Source organism: Lactuca virosa, chromosome 1 (genome assembly GCF_052849685.1).
Source record: "Lactuca virosa cultivar CGN04683 chromosome 1, Lactuca_virosa_CGN04683_v6, whole genome shotgun sequence".
NCBI classification, from domain to species: domain Eukaryota; kingdom Viridiplantae; phylum Streptophyta; class Magnoliopsida; order Asterales; family Asteraceae; genus Lactuca; species Lactuca virosa.
Window position 1 is genome coordinate 268,857,109 of NC_136426.1, and position 18,050 is coordinate 268,875,158.

Genomic DNA, 18,050 nt, shown 5'->3' on the forward strand with positions numbered 1-18,050 from the left:
GTGCGTTCATACCCCCATTGTTTTCGGTTTTATATGTTTTTGGGGGGAGAATACAAGTGTTTATGTGTAGATCTATGTATTTATGCATGTTATGTGTGATTTTCTTGGTTTATGTTGTGATTATGTGATAAAACTTGATTAATCTCGAAAACTCTAACAAAAATGGGTGAGATTCATAAACTAAAACACTCTAAATATCATACTACAAGGATAAAAGTGTTATACATGCCTAAGATGTGAAAAACAAAACAAAAATCTTGTATAAGGATCATTTTTGACAAGTAAACAAAAGATTGGGATAATTTTTGCCACTTACGGTTTTGTAAGGACTAAAGGTTCACATTTGTATAAAAATGAGTTTTTATAACAACTATTCCTTCCAAAGGACCAAAAGTGTAAAATTTAGCATTATGGGCCTCAAGTTGGGCCTTACGGCTTTTGGGCCCAAATTGCAAAAATATCAATTTTTAGGGATTAAAATGTTATTTAATCAAAACTTGAGTTGTAGGGTTTCAAAGTATTCCATGGATGATGGCAATGGGCCCCCTTGATGAAGTGTAGGTTAAAAGCCCAAGACTTGTCTTTTCCCTATAAATAGTCATGTATTATTCACAATTAGGGTTAAGAGTGAGGCAAATGTAGCCGCCACGTTGTGAGGTTTCTTATATAGAGTTAGATTCTTTAGTCTATTCTAAAAGTGTAATTTATTCCTCATGTACTGAATAAATCGAGTGATCATTCGACATATCTTCATATTTGTGTTTGTTCTTATTTTCCGCATCTTGTTCATCAAATCACAATTAGGGTTTTAATCACAACAAGTGGTATCAGAGCGGGTCTTTGAAGATCTATTGATTTTTGAAGTATCGGTTCTTGATTTGATGATTTTCTGCACATGTTATTGAAGATTATTGGTGTCTTGGCGTCTTGGAATCAAAATTCTGTTCAAGCTACTATTCATGAAAATTAATGATGTTCTTCTACTATTCATATGGTATTTTTTTTAATCTGATTCATATTCTACTAGTACTTTTTTATTAGATCTGATCATTTATTCCAAAATCAATTGATTGATCAGTTTTCATTTGTTTTAGCCCATCGATTGGTCCCATACTATTCATGATCCATTTACTTTAGCCCATAATTGCGTCCACTGTTCATGTGTTTTTGCGTCAGCCCATATTGATTCATCAATTTAGCGTTCTTCGATTTCGTATACCTCCAGTTGACTCTTCTTTATTATTCTATTCTTAAGTTGTAATTTGTGAATGAAAATTTTGTCAAAATCAAGTTAGATTTTATTTGATTTTGTGTTTAAACTAGTCAATTCAGTCGTTTACTGAATATCGATTGTGTTTCGTGATTGTTGAATGGAAATTTTGGAGTCCCGTGATGTTCAATTGACGAACAGTCGGTCAATGAATGAAAAGTCAAAATTGGATTTAACAATCAAAGGTTGTTGTTGAAGATGTACTATTGATTTTGTTTGTTAATCTAGCTTTTGGAACAAGCCTTCACAGTGGTGCGATATCTTGACGACGTTAGAACATAGGCTATCGGAGCACAGTTAATTCCATCTCGCATTGGTGCTTCACGTTCTTCAGGTTCGCTGTGTAATGGATTTTGGAATCAGGGCTTAAGTCAAAATCACAAGTATGATGCGAACGAATGAAATCATGTTTGGAATTGAACTGAATTGATTTAAGGTTGTTCTTGGTGGTCAATGCAAATGTCAAAATTGGGATTGAATCTTGATTGAATGAGTTAAGGACGAACTGTTGGTCAAAATTGAAAAGTCAAATTCGCTGTGAAAGTCCTAACGTGCGAATGAATGAAATTTGAATCGTAACTCCATCAGGGTGAACAAGGGTGAAATTCTTACATACAAACGTGTGAAATCGGGGTGATTTGAGCAGATGTTCTTACAAGTCAAACCTGAAAGTCAAATTAGTTTGATCGACCTCACCTGCGAACGTTCGTTTACTGTGATTTCACAAACGAACCTGTGATTGGATTCATTATTGTGGAGATTTGCTTTGGGTGTGTAATAGATGGATTCAGAATGAAAGGTGGGACTTTGGATTCGCATCGTGATGCTTGGAACTAACCTGGATTCATGTTCCTGTCGGCTCTCAATATGAAACGAAACTGTACTCGGATTCGTTTTTTTTTGTACTAGGAAACGATGGAATCGATTGGTATCGGTACTTTGGCTTTCGTCTACGAATATTCATAATGGGTCATTCTAGTAGTTCTTTTAATCAAGGGTGGAGTGGAGAAGAAATCATATGTTTCAATTTTGGTCCCTACAACTTCAGGGATTTGACGGTTCTGGTCCATGAATTTTTCGTAATTTGGCACTTTTGAATTATATTCAGAAATTGTTACAAATGAAAGGTAAATTAATGCAGAATTACATTTTCAGTCCCAGAATTTCAGAAATGTGACAGTTTCAGCCCATTTTTTCGAAAAGCTTGCAAATTTGAGGGTTGGTGAACAGTTTTGGATTTTTTAATGCACATATTTTTTTGTGAACAGAAAATTATGGATTCCATCAAGTCTTGGCGGTTCGGAAAGTCTTTTTTCGCAATAACGTCAAATTTTCTCGCCATTTTCGGATTTTATACTTCATTGTGCATATCATTTTGTCACGGGGGAGCATAGTAATTTTTTATCCATTCAAGATCATTCTCATGACCATTAGAAGGCTTTATAATCATGTTTTTTATTATAAATCGAGGGATAATTTGGTATGGCCATTCGAAATTGGATTTGTGACTTTTCAAATTTAAAGATTTTTGATAAAGCTTATTGTAGAATTATGAAGGTAGCTTTTACAGTAGCAGTTCTTCATCGAGTTCTTCTAAAGCATTTGCAGAGAAGTATCCTTTACAGTAACAGTTCTTCATCGAGCTCTTCTAAGGACCTGTTATATCTCTGAATTCTAGTATTTTCTCGATCAAGTGGCGTTACGAATCTTAAAATTTGGTTTGTTACATGATAATTTTTTGTGGCTTATATCATTAGCTTATTTGAAAATCATTGTGACTTGGAGGGGGAGTTCTTCAAAGACAAGAAGTGATTCAGTTTCATAATTCAGAAATAGGTTTTTTATGGCGGGTTTGGCTTTCTTGAAGATCATTGGGATTAAATTCAAAAATGAAGTTTAAATACATTACTTCAGTGCTTGGTTTCTATATATCCTAGAACCCATTTTTGAAGATTATTGAAGAATCAAGATTCGTGGATTGCTTCAAATATTCCTCGTTGAAAGATCTTTTCTTATTTGTTAGATGCTTGTTTTGGAAGTTAAAGCATTGTCATCCATTCCAAACTTTGAGGGGGAGATTGTAGGGTTTCAAAGTACTCCATGGATGATGGCATTGGGCCCCCTTGATGAAGTGTAGGTTAAAAGCCCAAGACTTGTCTTTTCCCTATAAATAGTCATGTATTATTCATAATTAAGGTTAAGAGTGAGGCAAAATGTAGCCGCCACGTTGTGAGGTTTCTTATATAGAGTTAGATTCTTTAGTCTATTCTGAAAGTGTAATTTATTCCTCATATATTGAATAAATCGAGTGATCATTCGACATATCTTCATATTTGTGTTTGTTCTAATTTTCCGCATCTTGTTCATCAAATCACAATTAGGGTTTTAATCGCAACATGAGTCAAAAATGAAAACTTACAAATTTAGGGGCTGAAAATGACTCTTATTTCAAAATTGGGCCAAAAATGTTAATTTTATAAAAATTGGGCCGAAAATGTCATTTTATTCAAATAAGGGTTGAAAATGTAATTCTGCAAAGATGGGCTGAAAATGTCAATATATGTATTTTTGGGCCAAACACGTCAATTAATAAACATTTGGGGCGAAAATATAAATTTTTATAAATTAATGGGCTAAAATCTTATTTTTAATTAGAATAGACCAAAAATGACATTTATGTAAAATAAGCCTTTAAATGTTCAAATTATTCCTTAAGGGACGTAAAATGTAATTTTTAATAAACACTAGTACAAATTATAGAATTTTGACGTATCGAACTAAAAAAATATCATTATAACAAAACATTAGACTTTTTATAATATTATGGATAAACGTTTCGACTAAATGAACTATACTATAACAAACAAACGAAATACAACAACGATACGACTATTGGGCCTGGTACTCACTATACATGCTTATTGGGCCTTCGTGATCCATATGCATATTTATTGGGCCCAATATAATCATTTCATGTCTATTGGGCCTTCGCGATCCAATTACATGCTTAATGGGCCTAAATTAGCCTCTACATGTTATTGGGCCTTAGTGGCCGATTTACATGGTAATTTAGCCTGGAATAATTCATTATATGCTTAATGGGCTTTAACGTGTCCATTGCATACTTAACAAGCCTGGAAATAACTTACATGTTTAATGGGCCACAGTTGTCTTTTTTTCATGTTTGTTGGACCTTATCCTTTCACATTCATGTATCATCTGGTGTTCGTAATTCTAAATACATATAACGTTATACATATTCATGTGGCAATAACTGGGATCTAGTGAGACTTGTCGGTTGACACCATTGAGTGTATGGTCGTAGCCTGTAGTTATAACCAGAGTCTCCTGGAGGGAGAGCGAGAGTTTGTGTATAGATCTATACGGGGGTGACTCCCCCACACTTGAGTTGTTCGCTACAGTTAGACTAGGCCAGTCTAGAGTGACAAAACTTTAATCAAAACCGGCGTTTGGAAAAATGCCAAGACAGGCGAATCAGTCACTATCATGCATGCTTATAACGACTCATATAGAGATCCATTACCATCACAACATTACGGAAATCAAAACTCGTAAATCATATTGATACAAAACAAATCATACGATAATGCAAGGACCGCAACATTTTCATAAATCAGAAAATATCGGATTTTCTGGGGAAATACTATCTTTCAATTACCTCGTACTCATAACAACAAGAATACAAAAAAATTTGGACTGCATACTTATACATGTTTTTACTATGAAATTCACACATGCATCTATACTTGATTTTCACAACATTTTTCAGACTTTTTACAGAAAATATCGGATTTTCTGGGTTTTACAAACAATACAATGACTTTCATTCAAACATGCTTATGGACTCACCAACATTATATATGTTGACCGTTTTCAAAATAACTTGTATTCTCAGGTAACCGTTAAGCAGGGGAACTTTCAAGTGTAGGAAATTTATTTTGTGCAATGCCAAATCATCGTACAATTAATATTTTAGGAACATGTAATCTAAGACAATGTACTTGATGTGAACAATACCAGTTGTAATATGTAATGTTTGGTGTTGATTTTGTTATGTTTCATGTATATTCATTGTGATGATAATTCAAATGATAGTGACACGAGCCCCCAGACGATTCTGCTGTCTGGTTCGGGGGTGTGACACTGCTCAATTCGAAGCCCTCTATGGCCGCAAGTGCAGATCACCTCTGTGCTGGGCTGAATTTGGTGACACGCAGCTAGCTAGAGGTCAAGCTCCTGACAGTACTCTCACTGGTCCGGAAATCATTCGTGAAACTACGGAGAAAATCGTACAAATTTGGGAGTGACTTAAAGCTTCCAGAGATAGACAGAAAAGCTACGCTGACAAAAGGAGAAAACCTTTGGAGTTCCAGATTGGTGACCGCGTCTTGTTGAAGGTCTCACCCTGGAAGGGCATGATAGGCTTTGGAAAGCGTGGCAAGCTGAACCCAAGGTACATAGGACCATTCGATATTCTTGCTAGAATCGGTCCAGTAGCTTACAAACTCCGACTACCTCAAGAACTAAGTAACATAGATCCTACCTTCCACGTCTCTAACTTGAAAAGGTGCTTATCTGATGAGACTCTTCTTATCCCGCTCGACGAGATTGAGATAGACGAGAGCCTCAACTTTGTGGAAGAACCCGTAGAAATCTTAGACAGGGAAGTCAAGAGAACAAAACAAAGCCGTATCCCGATAGTGAAGGTTCGCTGTAATGCAAAACGGGGACCAGAATTCACTTAGGAGTGGTAGGATCAAATCCAACAGAAGTATCCACATCCTTTTCCCCAGTCTTTTTGTATCTCTTTAGTCCAAATTTCGGGACGAAATTCTCTCTAACTGGGGAGATAATGTAACATCCCGTAATTTTCTACTTGTAAAGTCAACCCTAATCAAATATGGTCAAACTAAAGTAAACTAAAATTTATTCAATCTTTTATAAGTTAGAGTAATGTATTTTATGGGTTTAATCATAGTATTCAAAGTGTTGTTGTGTTAAGAAGGGTATGGCTTGAAATAAGAGAAGTCTCGCATGCCTTTTCTTCTTTTCCTTCGAATCGTACACCAACCTCAGACCGGGAACACTTTGGCCATGAACGAGGCCGCGAACGGCTTCAGGCCACGATCAACCTCGGACCGCAATGTCGCAACCACCATAGGACCGTATACAAGGTTTACGGCTGTGAACCCTCGGACCGTGAACCCCTCGCCATATATATAGATTTAGTTTATTATTCCTTCATTTCTCACATCTTCCAGCCAAGAACTCTCAAACTCTCTCAAGTATCATCAAGGGAAACCTTCCTTTCTCTTCAAAAACATAAGTGATTCATCCCGATTTACTAGTTAATCTTCTTATTCAAGTGAAACTCTTTGCTTTCATCCATGAATTCAACACTTTTCGTTTAGATCTTCAAATCACCATCTTTTTCACCAAGAACACACACTTGTTCTTGGCCGTCAACCAGCCAATCTTCATGTTTTTGGCCGTGAACCCTTCTTTGTTGGCTGTAATCTTCCTTTAGCCTTCTAGTTTTGATTTTAACACTTCTTGGTAAGTGTTTCCTACATCCTAAGGCTATTACTTATACACTTTAAGTGTTAATCCACTAATTGTATACATATATATATGTTGTTATATATGCTAAATAGGATCCATTTGTACTCGGGACTTCACTCGTGTGACTTTTCATCCTATATCGAACTTTCAGATTTACTCACTATCAGGTGAGTTCATACCATCGTATTTTCATAGTTTTTACTGTTTTAAGGGGGAATACAAGTATAACACAAGGATTTTGGGTTACAAGAAAATGGTTTCAAAATATCTTACAAAAAAATGGATTTTAATTGTTATATAATCAAATGATTTTAAATTGTGTTAAAAGTGACATCAAGTCACCAAAAGTATTTCAAAATGTTAAATTCTTTAAATGATTTTATAAACTTATATTTCCCAGAAATCATATATATATATATATATATATATATATATATATATATATATATATATATATATATATATATATATATATATAATATTTAAAAGGCTTAGGACTGATAACACACTTTGGTTCCTTTTCCTTGTTTGGATGTGGGCTTATAGTATCGGTTATTTGTCCGAAAGTCGTTTAAATTTTACTTATATATATATTTGTATATATATAAATATAAAAGTTATTTCATTCAGTTTAAATACCCTTTGTAACGTGTTGAGCAAGGGGTTGCATTCACGAACAGTTAGTATCAAATCAGAAAGTACATATAAATTATAATAGGTATAATTTATGATTCATAGAACATTAATTCACGATTCAAGTATACTAGAGTACATCGTTTTACTAGAACAAGGGTTTGATTCAAAACTAATCAAGGGTATACATCTTTCATACACATGTTAAGAATACTAAATTAGGAACATACTAGCAATCATTTATTTCAGAATGATTTGAGTTTTTCACAACTTTTATACACGTAACGTCTATATGCTTTTTATGAGTCATTGGATTCAGGTTGTTTAATTTATTTAAACAACATAGTTAAAGTCCTGACATTATAACCAGAATCTCCAGTCGGGGATCGAAACAAGTGTGTATAGACCTATATTGGGATTGACAACCCCACACTCAGACTGCTAGCTACAGCCAGGCATACACGCCTGCGAGTGACAGTTGTTATCAACAGCTTTTAAGGCCTTCAAAGCGTTGTTTCAGGCCATCTAGTCTCAGTATGGTTATAATAACTCATTAAAAAGATATTAACAATGCGGTTAGTGTATAATTAACTAAACATAAGTACATTTTCAATGTACTAGTTTACATGATACGATTTTCAGTATTACATTACAGTTTACAATAACAACTGGTGGAACCAGGAACACTCATAGTTACAGGTTTTACAAAAGGAATACAAATACAGAACATTGGTTACAAACAGAACGGTTTTATGAGATTAAAACTACTTTTCATATACAGCAGAAAATATAGGATTTTCTGGAACAGTTTACATATTCAAGAAACAGAAAGCATACTTTCAAACATAAATATTTATGCACTAACTCAACTTTATGTTGATACTCTCTTTTCAAATTAATTGAATTCTTAGGGAATCGGTAGACAGGTACTCCCTGAGCTTTTGAGAAGATAGAGCTATTTGATTCATGTCTTCTTCTTTTGTATAACTATTTTTGGTGTCAATATACAGTGATTGAACAGATGTAAAAACTTTTACATATTAATGCAATGGTTGTTTGTACATTGATTACTATAATTCATGTGTTGTGATACTACAAATGAAGTCATCCACCCCCGGACATTTCTGCCGTCTGGTTTGGGGGTGTGACAAAAAGTAAGCAAAGAAATGCGCGAATTGTATTGGGATGAGTTCCAGGTAGTTAACTATATGTGATAAATTGTTGTTTGGTAAAGATTTACATTTAAACTTATGTTTATATTGTTAATGTGTAGAAAAAATGTTGTTGGGATGAAACAATAGATTCGCTGGTGAGGCAAGCTTGGGGAAGTAAAGCGACACAAAGTTATGGACAATATCTCTACAACATGCGGAGCCCACAAAGAAACTCACATGCCTTTAAACCAGCTCATATTGCACATGAAGTCTGGAACTCCTGGCAATTAAAATTGAATACACATGAATACAAGCTAAAATCCGAGCAGAAGAAGAAAAATAGGTGTAACGGTGTGGCTGATGGAGTAGCACAACCTACCCATAACGCTGGATCCGCAAGTCATTTGAATATAGCTTCTGATTTGTTAATTTTTTTAATGGTACATCAATGTTTATGTTTATCTGTATATTTGAAATTTTATGGTATTTATGCAGAAGAGGAAAATAGGACGTGATCCACCCCATAGTGAATTGTTCATGTATACACACACGAAGAATCACGATGGACTCACTTTCACAAATGAAAAAGATAGAAAATTCATGTAATATTCATTTTAGTGCAATTAAACTTTTTTATTGTAGCTTGTTCATAATGTCATTCATAACTTTGATATCTTTTAACTTATATTATTTTTATTTTGTACGCAGCCTATGCAGAAAAACGGGAAGAGTTGGAAGCTGAAGGTGCTGAATTTGAGGAGGACAAACAATTTTATGATGTTGTTGGTGGTCATGACAAAAAAAAAAGACTTTATGGATTACTCTCTTTTGCAAAGGCGGTTCCCAATATTAACTGTAAAACGGATGTATCTTACATTCCGAAAAAAAAATGATGAAATGGAAGAAATGAGGGAGCTTGTTGCTAAACAAAAAGAGCAAAACGAAGAGCTTAAAGAAATAATGAAGGCCCAAGAAGAACAAAACAACGCAAGAGCCAGGCAACTTGAAAAACAACTTAAAACGGCAATGAATCTTATTCATGTCATTACAAAACAACAACACTAGTAGTCATAAAGTGTTGACATGTTTATTGCAAAGTATTAATTTTATATTAGCCACTTCCCATTTTCCATATAATAAATAATTATTGTATTATTTTATGATATAATGTTATTTGATTTTTTGTATTTTTGTTTTTCATATATTCCTACAAAATAATTTGGATTTAATTTATAAATCAATTATCCATCCCTTCATATGGAATCTTTGATATGGAATCTGATAATATACACCACGAAAATTGCTAGGGATTCACCACCACGAAAATTTGCTAGGAAGTCATCAAATGGAAGTTGCTAGGGATTCATCACCACCAAATTTGCTATGGATCCACAACCATGGAATTTTCTAGGGATTCATCACCACTGAATTTGCTAGAGAATCACCACCACATATTTTTCTAGGGAATTTGCTAGGGAATCATACCACATATTTTTCTACGGATTCATCACCACAGAATTTGCTAGGGAATCATACCACATATTTTTCTAGGGATTAACTACAACGGAATTTGTGATAAAAGAACTACCACAGAATTTGTGATGGAATCCTACTACGTAATACACGAAGGAATACCATCTACCACAGATTTCATTCCGTTGTCACAATTGCGACGAAATGATTGTTTCCCTTGCAAACGCTCGCTACGGGGTTTTTTGGGACGAAAATCGGTCGTGGCGAATTCCGTCGCTATTCGTCTTTGGCAACGAAATTTCATCTTTTCGCAACGGATTCCTTCCATAGAAAATCGTGTTTTTCTTGTAGTGAAGGTGTATTTTAACTTTAAAAATACAAGGTTTAATCTTTTATAAATTGAACATTTTAATTTAATTAAATTTAAACCAATTTATGTATTTATTAATTATCTTTTAATTAATCTAATAATAAGATCCTAACATTTAGTGTTTTATTTAATTATCTAATATAAGCAAAATTCGGATTTGGCAGATATTATAAAAGATAATTACCAAATAAAAACCATATAAATCAAATTAAGCAAGAAAATCCTAAAATTCTGAATTTACTGTGCTCACGTCATGATCATTAAGTCTCTTGCCGTGAGATCAGTCTAATAGAAAATAAAATTCTGAATTTTACTGTGCTCATGTCGTGAGCATTAAATCTCACGTCGTGAGATCAGTTTGACAGAAAAAAATTTGTTTTGTTCAAGTTCATCCTATGTACAAACAATGTTAGACATTTTCAAAAACATGAACACACGTGCTTTAATACAAGATTTGAACAAAACTATCAAACCAATTTTACGGAAAATATCGGATTTTCTGGTCTTTAGAAATGATATAAAAATTTTCATATAAAAATGCTTATGAACTCACCAACATTATATATGTTGATGTTTTTCAAAATAACTTGTATTCTCAGGGAATCGTTAAGCAGGTTGGTCATCAAGAACATGTGGATTTTTGTGTATTTGTGTTATCGTCATACATTTGACATTTGGAATGTAATTTGTAAACCAACACACTGATGTAAACTATGATGGTTGTTATATTTCATGTGTGATGATGATGTTGTTTTTGATGCAATTATATACATTGTGATGATATTACATGATGAAGTCACCTGTGACAACCGTCAATTTCAAGTCAAAGTCAAAGTCAACAAGTCAAAGTCAAAGTCAACAAGTCAAACCGGTCAAACGTAACTAGTACTTGTATGATTAAAAGTTATTTTATCAAAATGTGCATTTGTATGCCAAGAATTCAAGTGTCTCGGAGATTTTATGTGTTTACCAATGTAAAACCCTAAGAAGGGAGTTAAATGCATCAAAACACGACTAAGGTGTCACACCCCAAAACCGGAACGACGGAAACGTTCTGGGGTGGAGGACGTCATGTCAAGTATCACAACATATGCAGTATAGTAATCAAAGTACAACAACCATTGCATTAATAGTAATAATTTTACATAGCTTACATTTAACAACATCAAAAGTAGATATAGGAAATAACATAAGCTGCAGCTTGGTACTAGACTGACTTCACAAAAGCTCCCGGAGTGTACCTGTCTACTGACGACCTGAGAATACAAGTTATTTTGAAAGCGAGTATCAGCATTTTAATGCTGGTGAATTCATAAGTATTTAATGACATTGGTATAAATACATTTTTTTCCTTCAAAATAATGTCACTAGATAATGGTGATTTGAGTTTATAGAGTATTAGAATTCTTTCCAGAAAATCCTATATTTTCTAATAGAAGTAGTCTTCTACCAAGACCCAGTTGTTTTATGTTTAAGGAGTAATTTCCCCCAAAGGTAACTATTATTATAAAAATATAGTTTATACTTTAAGGAATATGTGAGAAGATCACAAGCAAAAGTAATAGGGAAAATACTATTTTACCTCAGCAGTAACGCTGCTGACTAAAAGTGAATAAAACATAGACTCCAGGTGGTATCGAATGAACCATACGCCTCAGAGAGTCTAAAGGAAAGAAGGATAGACTCCAGGCGGTATTAAGTGAACAATATGCCTCGGAGAGTCGAAAGGAATGAAGGATAGACTCCAGGCGGTATTAAGTGAACAATACGCCTCGGAGAGTCTAAATGAATGAAATACAGACTCCAGGTGGTATTAAGTGAACAATACGCCTCGGAGAGTCTAAAACAGCCTTTAATCCCAGGTAGGTTAGTTTAAAGGTTTAAAAATGTGGCCTAGTGTATAACTAGGAAAATACGTTATGATGGTTTTATATCTAGAAAGTACCGTGACGACACATATTACCTTAAAGTCATGAATTATAAGGTAATTGTAAAGATACTCGTAACCATACTGATTGACGGATGTAACACGACGACCTGCTGGCGTCGAAATGAATGTGACATTTGTCACCCCTTGGCTTGGTCGGCCGGGACTGTAGCTAGCAGTCAGGATGTGGGATGGTCTGTCCCGTATAGAGCTATACACACAATGCCCGCTCTCCCTCCAGGAGACTCTAGTTACCACTCGACAACGGTGAAATCCGCGTCATGAGGATGTATATCGTGTTTTGATTTCTATATACCCTTCTTTTCTACTAAAAGTACAAGTTTTTAGAATATAGATATAACTAAGTTCTTCTTCATGAAAGTTATGGTTGGTTTCTAAACTATACCTATTATAGTTTATTCGAGAGGTTATCTAGATGCCTTTGCTACCCAAAGGTGTTGAACTGGAATAAGAGTATTCACACCTAACCAGATATACATAATATATAACTAGGACTTCAACGACACTCGGACAAATAACCGGATGCTCTAAGTCCACAACTAGACAAGGAACAGGAAATAAAGCGGGCTATCAGTCCTAAGTCTTTCAAACCCTACTTATATAACTATATCTATATAGACATGAATCTATCAAGAAAATAATGTTTAAAGGACTTTGATAAAAGTCTTAACACTTTAAAAAGGGATTTTTGTACTTTAAAAGAGGTTTGAAAACAAGATTTGAAAAACTTTAGCTGGATAAAACAGTTTAACATGCAAAAATCTATTTGCTAGACAGTTATTAATCACATATGATTGATATAATAACTTATCAGTTCAACTTGTATTCCCCCCCCCCCCATAAAAGCATTTAAAATCATTTAAGAGGTTAATTAAGGGGTATGAACTCACCTGAAGTGAGTAACTCGAAAGAAGGATTGATATAGGATCGTCGGGTGTCGAATGAAGTTGTGAGCACAAACGGATCCTAGTTTAGCATGTAACAACACATATATGAATACACTTAGGGTATATAACCACTAATAGACACATGGACACACTTTAGGGACATGAAAACACTTAGAAATAAGTGTTACAAACACCTATTGAAGTCCCTAAATGAGTGTAGGGCATTAGATTTGAGTGTAAGGCCACCAAACTCAACCTTTGTGAGTGTGTGGCCAGGTGTGCGGCCAGAGTGTGCGGCCAGGCCTGTGTGCGGCCGTACACTCCCACCTAAATGTGCCCAAATCGATTTTCCAAGGCTTGGGGATGTGTGTGCGGCCATACATATTGTGTCCGGTCACACATGATGTGTGTGCGGCCGTACACACTTCAAGACCCTCTAGAATGATGATTTCATGGATCAAGTTCGAGGAAAAGGCCTTCTAAAGTGTTGTATCAATGATCTAAGGATGAATACTCACTTGTTTTGCTGATTGGAGATGAAAACACGAAGGATTCTTGAGAGAGAGTGTTCCAGCTTTGAAGGAGTGGGAGAAAGGGGTGTAAGGTTGGCTAAGTGTTCAATATATAGGGTCGAGTGTCAGGCTGGAAGGTGTGTGCGGCTGGGTGTGCGGCCGCACATACCTTCTTTGGTGTGTTTGGCCCGATTTTGTGATGATACACACTTTCTAACCCTTCCTAAGGCTCATATCTAGGTTATACTAAGCCTAGGACACTCATATAGACCCACATTTTTGTTATAAGATAGCAAAACGAAGGCTGACACTCGGCTGAGTCGAATAGTTGAACTTTACAAGATAAGGATTTTCGGGTTGTCACATTATCCCCCCGTTAGAGGGAATTTCGTCCCGAAATTAGAATCTTAACGAATACTTGGGGATAAGTGCGAAGGATGCATATACTTCATGCATTATCTGATCTGCCCATTCCCTTGGGGAATCCAATCTATATTGAGCCTTAACGAACATTCACTCCGAGGTATGGCTTCTCCTATGATCTCTAGGCTACACGGGATAAGGTATCTTCAACTTCCTTTAGATTTCTCCTGTTTCCCCTTAACGAACGTGACTCTGGTTTTATGGATCTAGTCGAGAAAATTATGAGAGTTTTGTCGGGTACTACCGGTTCATTCGTTGAGACGTGGATAGATTAGGGTGGAATTTATGTAATTTCCTAAGGTAGTCTGGGTCTGACGGATGCTGGACCCATTCTTATCAAGAATCTCCGATGGTCCTAAGTTTTTGGGAAGATAGAATGTTTAAGTACTTAGAACATAATGCACTTTCGTGGTTAGATCATCACTTGGCATGATCGCCATTCTGAAGTTCCAAAAGTTCTCTCTTATTGGGGGTGTAGTCCCCGGGTTGGTTCTTAGAAGGCTCAGGTCGTCTTCGGATTCGTATTTCCTACTGATTGGCTTTCGGAGGTTTTCTGGATCATTGGGGTGTTGACTATATGCTGGCATCCATTGGTTACGTGATATCTATTTGGTTACATGGTATTTACCCCAGTTCAGTGCAAAATAGACCTACGCTTCTGACTCATGAGGTGTTTCTAACGGAAACTCTCAAAGTCAGTGTGGTAGAGGGTTTTACCAGATGATGCTTAGCAAATTTCAACTTTTGTCATCGTCTCATAGATGCTTTCACAGTATGATTCCTAACTGGAAAGAATCATGCTCTTACTCGCTTCGCTGTTTCATGGATAGTAGTCTCTGATCAGGGCTAACTTAGCCCTTAGAGGTTTTCAGAAGTGCTGGAGTATTTCAGGAGGTGGTTCTACTATTTCTTTCAGAGATAGTATTCCTTGGAACACCTAGTAGTCCAACAAATCTCTAAGACATGCCCCAATCTCTAATGTGTTGGCTCCCTCCGGTTTGTAGGAAGCGTGTGTTCTTGTATAACCCATCGACTAACACCTAGACCGGTGTCGAGTCTACAATCTCTTTATGACCTGGGTTATAAAGCTTAACGCAACTTACCATCTACTTTATTCGAGTATTCTTTGTTGCGGAGGTAGTCATGTGGTTCTTAGCATTTTAGTATTAACTTTGGAGAATGCAGTCTATCGTCTATAGGGCGACGGTGACTTTTCTCGCATGAGAAGGTAGTGTGTCCTAGGCACTACCCGTCGTTATTTGGATGAACGAAGTGCCTGAGTAGTGCGAGTATCATTTGCAACTACTCTTCCGGTGTTACTGAGTTTTCTCTATTGATATTAAATCTAGATAGCATAAGATTCTGCCACTCAGAACCTCTAATTTCCTCATAAATTCATCTCAGGGTTTTACCTGTCACAGCTTTCCAGGTTTCACAGCCCACTACTGAGATGCTTAATTTGTGGGATTAGGCGTGAATGGATGGTCGTAGTCAATGTTTTTGACTCTTACGACTTGAGTTACTTTTCCTAACTGAGGGTGTTAGCTACTATGTTGGCTTAACCGGGATCAAATCCAACAGAAGTATCCACATCCTTTTCCCCAGTCTTTTTGTATCTCTTTAATCCAAATTTCGGGACGAAATTCTCTCTAACTGGGGAGATAATGTAACATCCCGTAATTTTCTACTTGTAAAGTCAACCCTAATCAAATATGGTCAAACTAAAGTAAACTAAAATTTATTCAATCTTTTATAAGTTAGAGTAATGTATTTTATGGGTTTAATCATAGTATTCAAAGTGTTGTTGTGTTAAGAAGGGTATGGCTTGAAATATGAGAAGTCTCGCATGCCTTTTCTTCTTTTCCTTCGAATCGTACACCAACCTCAGACCGGGAACACTTTGGCCATGAACGAGGCCGCGAACGGCTTCGGGCCATGATCAACCTCGGACCGCAATGTCGCAACCACCATAGGACCGTATACAAGGTTTACGGCTGTGAACCCTCGGACCGTGAACCCCTCGCCATATATATAGATTTAGTTTATTATTCCTTCATAGCTCACATCTTCCAGCCAAGAACTCTCAAACTCTCTCAAGTATCATCAAGGGAAACCTTCCTTTCTCTTCAAAAACATAAGTGATTCATCCCGATTTACTAGTTAATCTTCTTATTCAAGTGAAACTCTTTGCTTTCATCCATGAATTCAACACTTTTCGTTTAGATCTTCAAATCACCATCTTTTTCACCAAGAACACACACTTGTTCTTGGCCGTGAACCAGCCAATCTTCATGTTTTTGGCCGTGAACCCTTCTTTGTTGGCTGTAATCTTCCTTTAGCCTTCTAGTTTTGATTCTAACACTTCTTGGTAAGTGTTTCCTACATCCTAAGGCTATTACTTATACACTTTAAGTATTAATCCACTAATTGTATACATATATATATATATATATATATATATATATATATATATATATATATATATATATGTTGTTATATATGCTAAATAGGATCCATTTGTACTCGGGACTTCACTCGTGTGACTTTTCATCCTATATCGAACTTTCAGATTTACTCACTATCAGGTGAGTTCATACCCTCGTATTTTCATAGTTTTTACTGTTTTAAGGGGGAATACAAGTATAACACAAGGATTTTGTGTTACAAGAAAATGGTTTCAAAATATCTTACAAAAAAAATGGATTTCAATTGTTATATAATCAAATGATTTTAAATTGTGTTAAAAGTGACATCAAGTCACCAAAAGTATTTCAAAATGTTAAATTCTTTAAATGATTTTATAAACTTATATTTCCCAGAAATCATATATATATATATATATATATATATATATATATATATATATATATATATATATATATATATATATATATATATATATATATTTAAAAGGCTTAGGACTGATAACACACTTTGGTTCCTTTTCCTTGTTTGGATGTGGGCTTATAGTATCGGTTATTTGTCCAAAAGTCGTTTAAATTTTACTTATATATATTTGTATATATATAAATATAAAAGTTATTTCATTCAGTTTAAATACCCTTTGTAACGTGTTGAGCAAGGGGTTGCATTCACGAACAGTTAGTATCAAATCAGAAAGTACATATAAATTATAATAGGTATAATTTATGATTCATAGAACATTAATTCACGATTCAAGTATACTAGAGTACATCGTTTTACTAGAACAAGGGTTTGATTCAAAACTAATCAAGGGTATACATCTTTCATACACATGTTAAGAATACTAAATTAGGAACATACTAGCAATCATTTATTTCAGAATGATTTGAGTTTTTCACAACTTTTATACACGTAACGTCTATATGCTTTTTATGAGTCATTGGATTCAGGTTGTTTAATTTATTTAAACAACATAGTTAAAGTCTTGACATTATAGCCAGAATCTCCAGTCGGGGATCGAAACAAGTGTGTATAGATCTATATTGGGATTAACAACCCCACACTCAGACTGCTAGCTACAGCCAGGCATACACGCCTACGAGTGACAGTTGTTATCAACAGCTTTTAACGCCTTCAAAGCGTTGTTTCAGGCCATCTAGTCTCAGTATGGTTATAATAACTCATTAAAAAGATATTAACAATGCGGTTAGTGTATAATTAACTAAACATAAGTACATTTTCAAAGTACTAGTTTACATGATACGATTTTCAGTATTACATTACAGTTTACAATAACAACTGGTGGAACCAGGAACACTCATAGTTACAGGTTTTACAAAAGGAATACAAATACAGAACATTGGTTACAAACA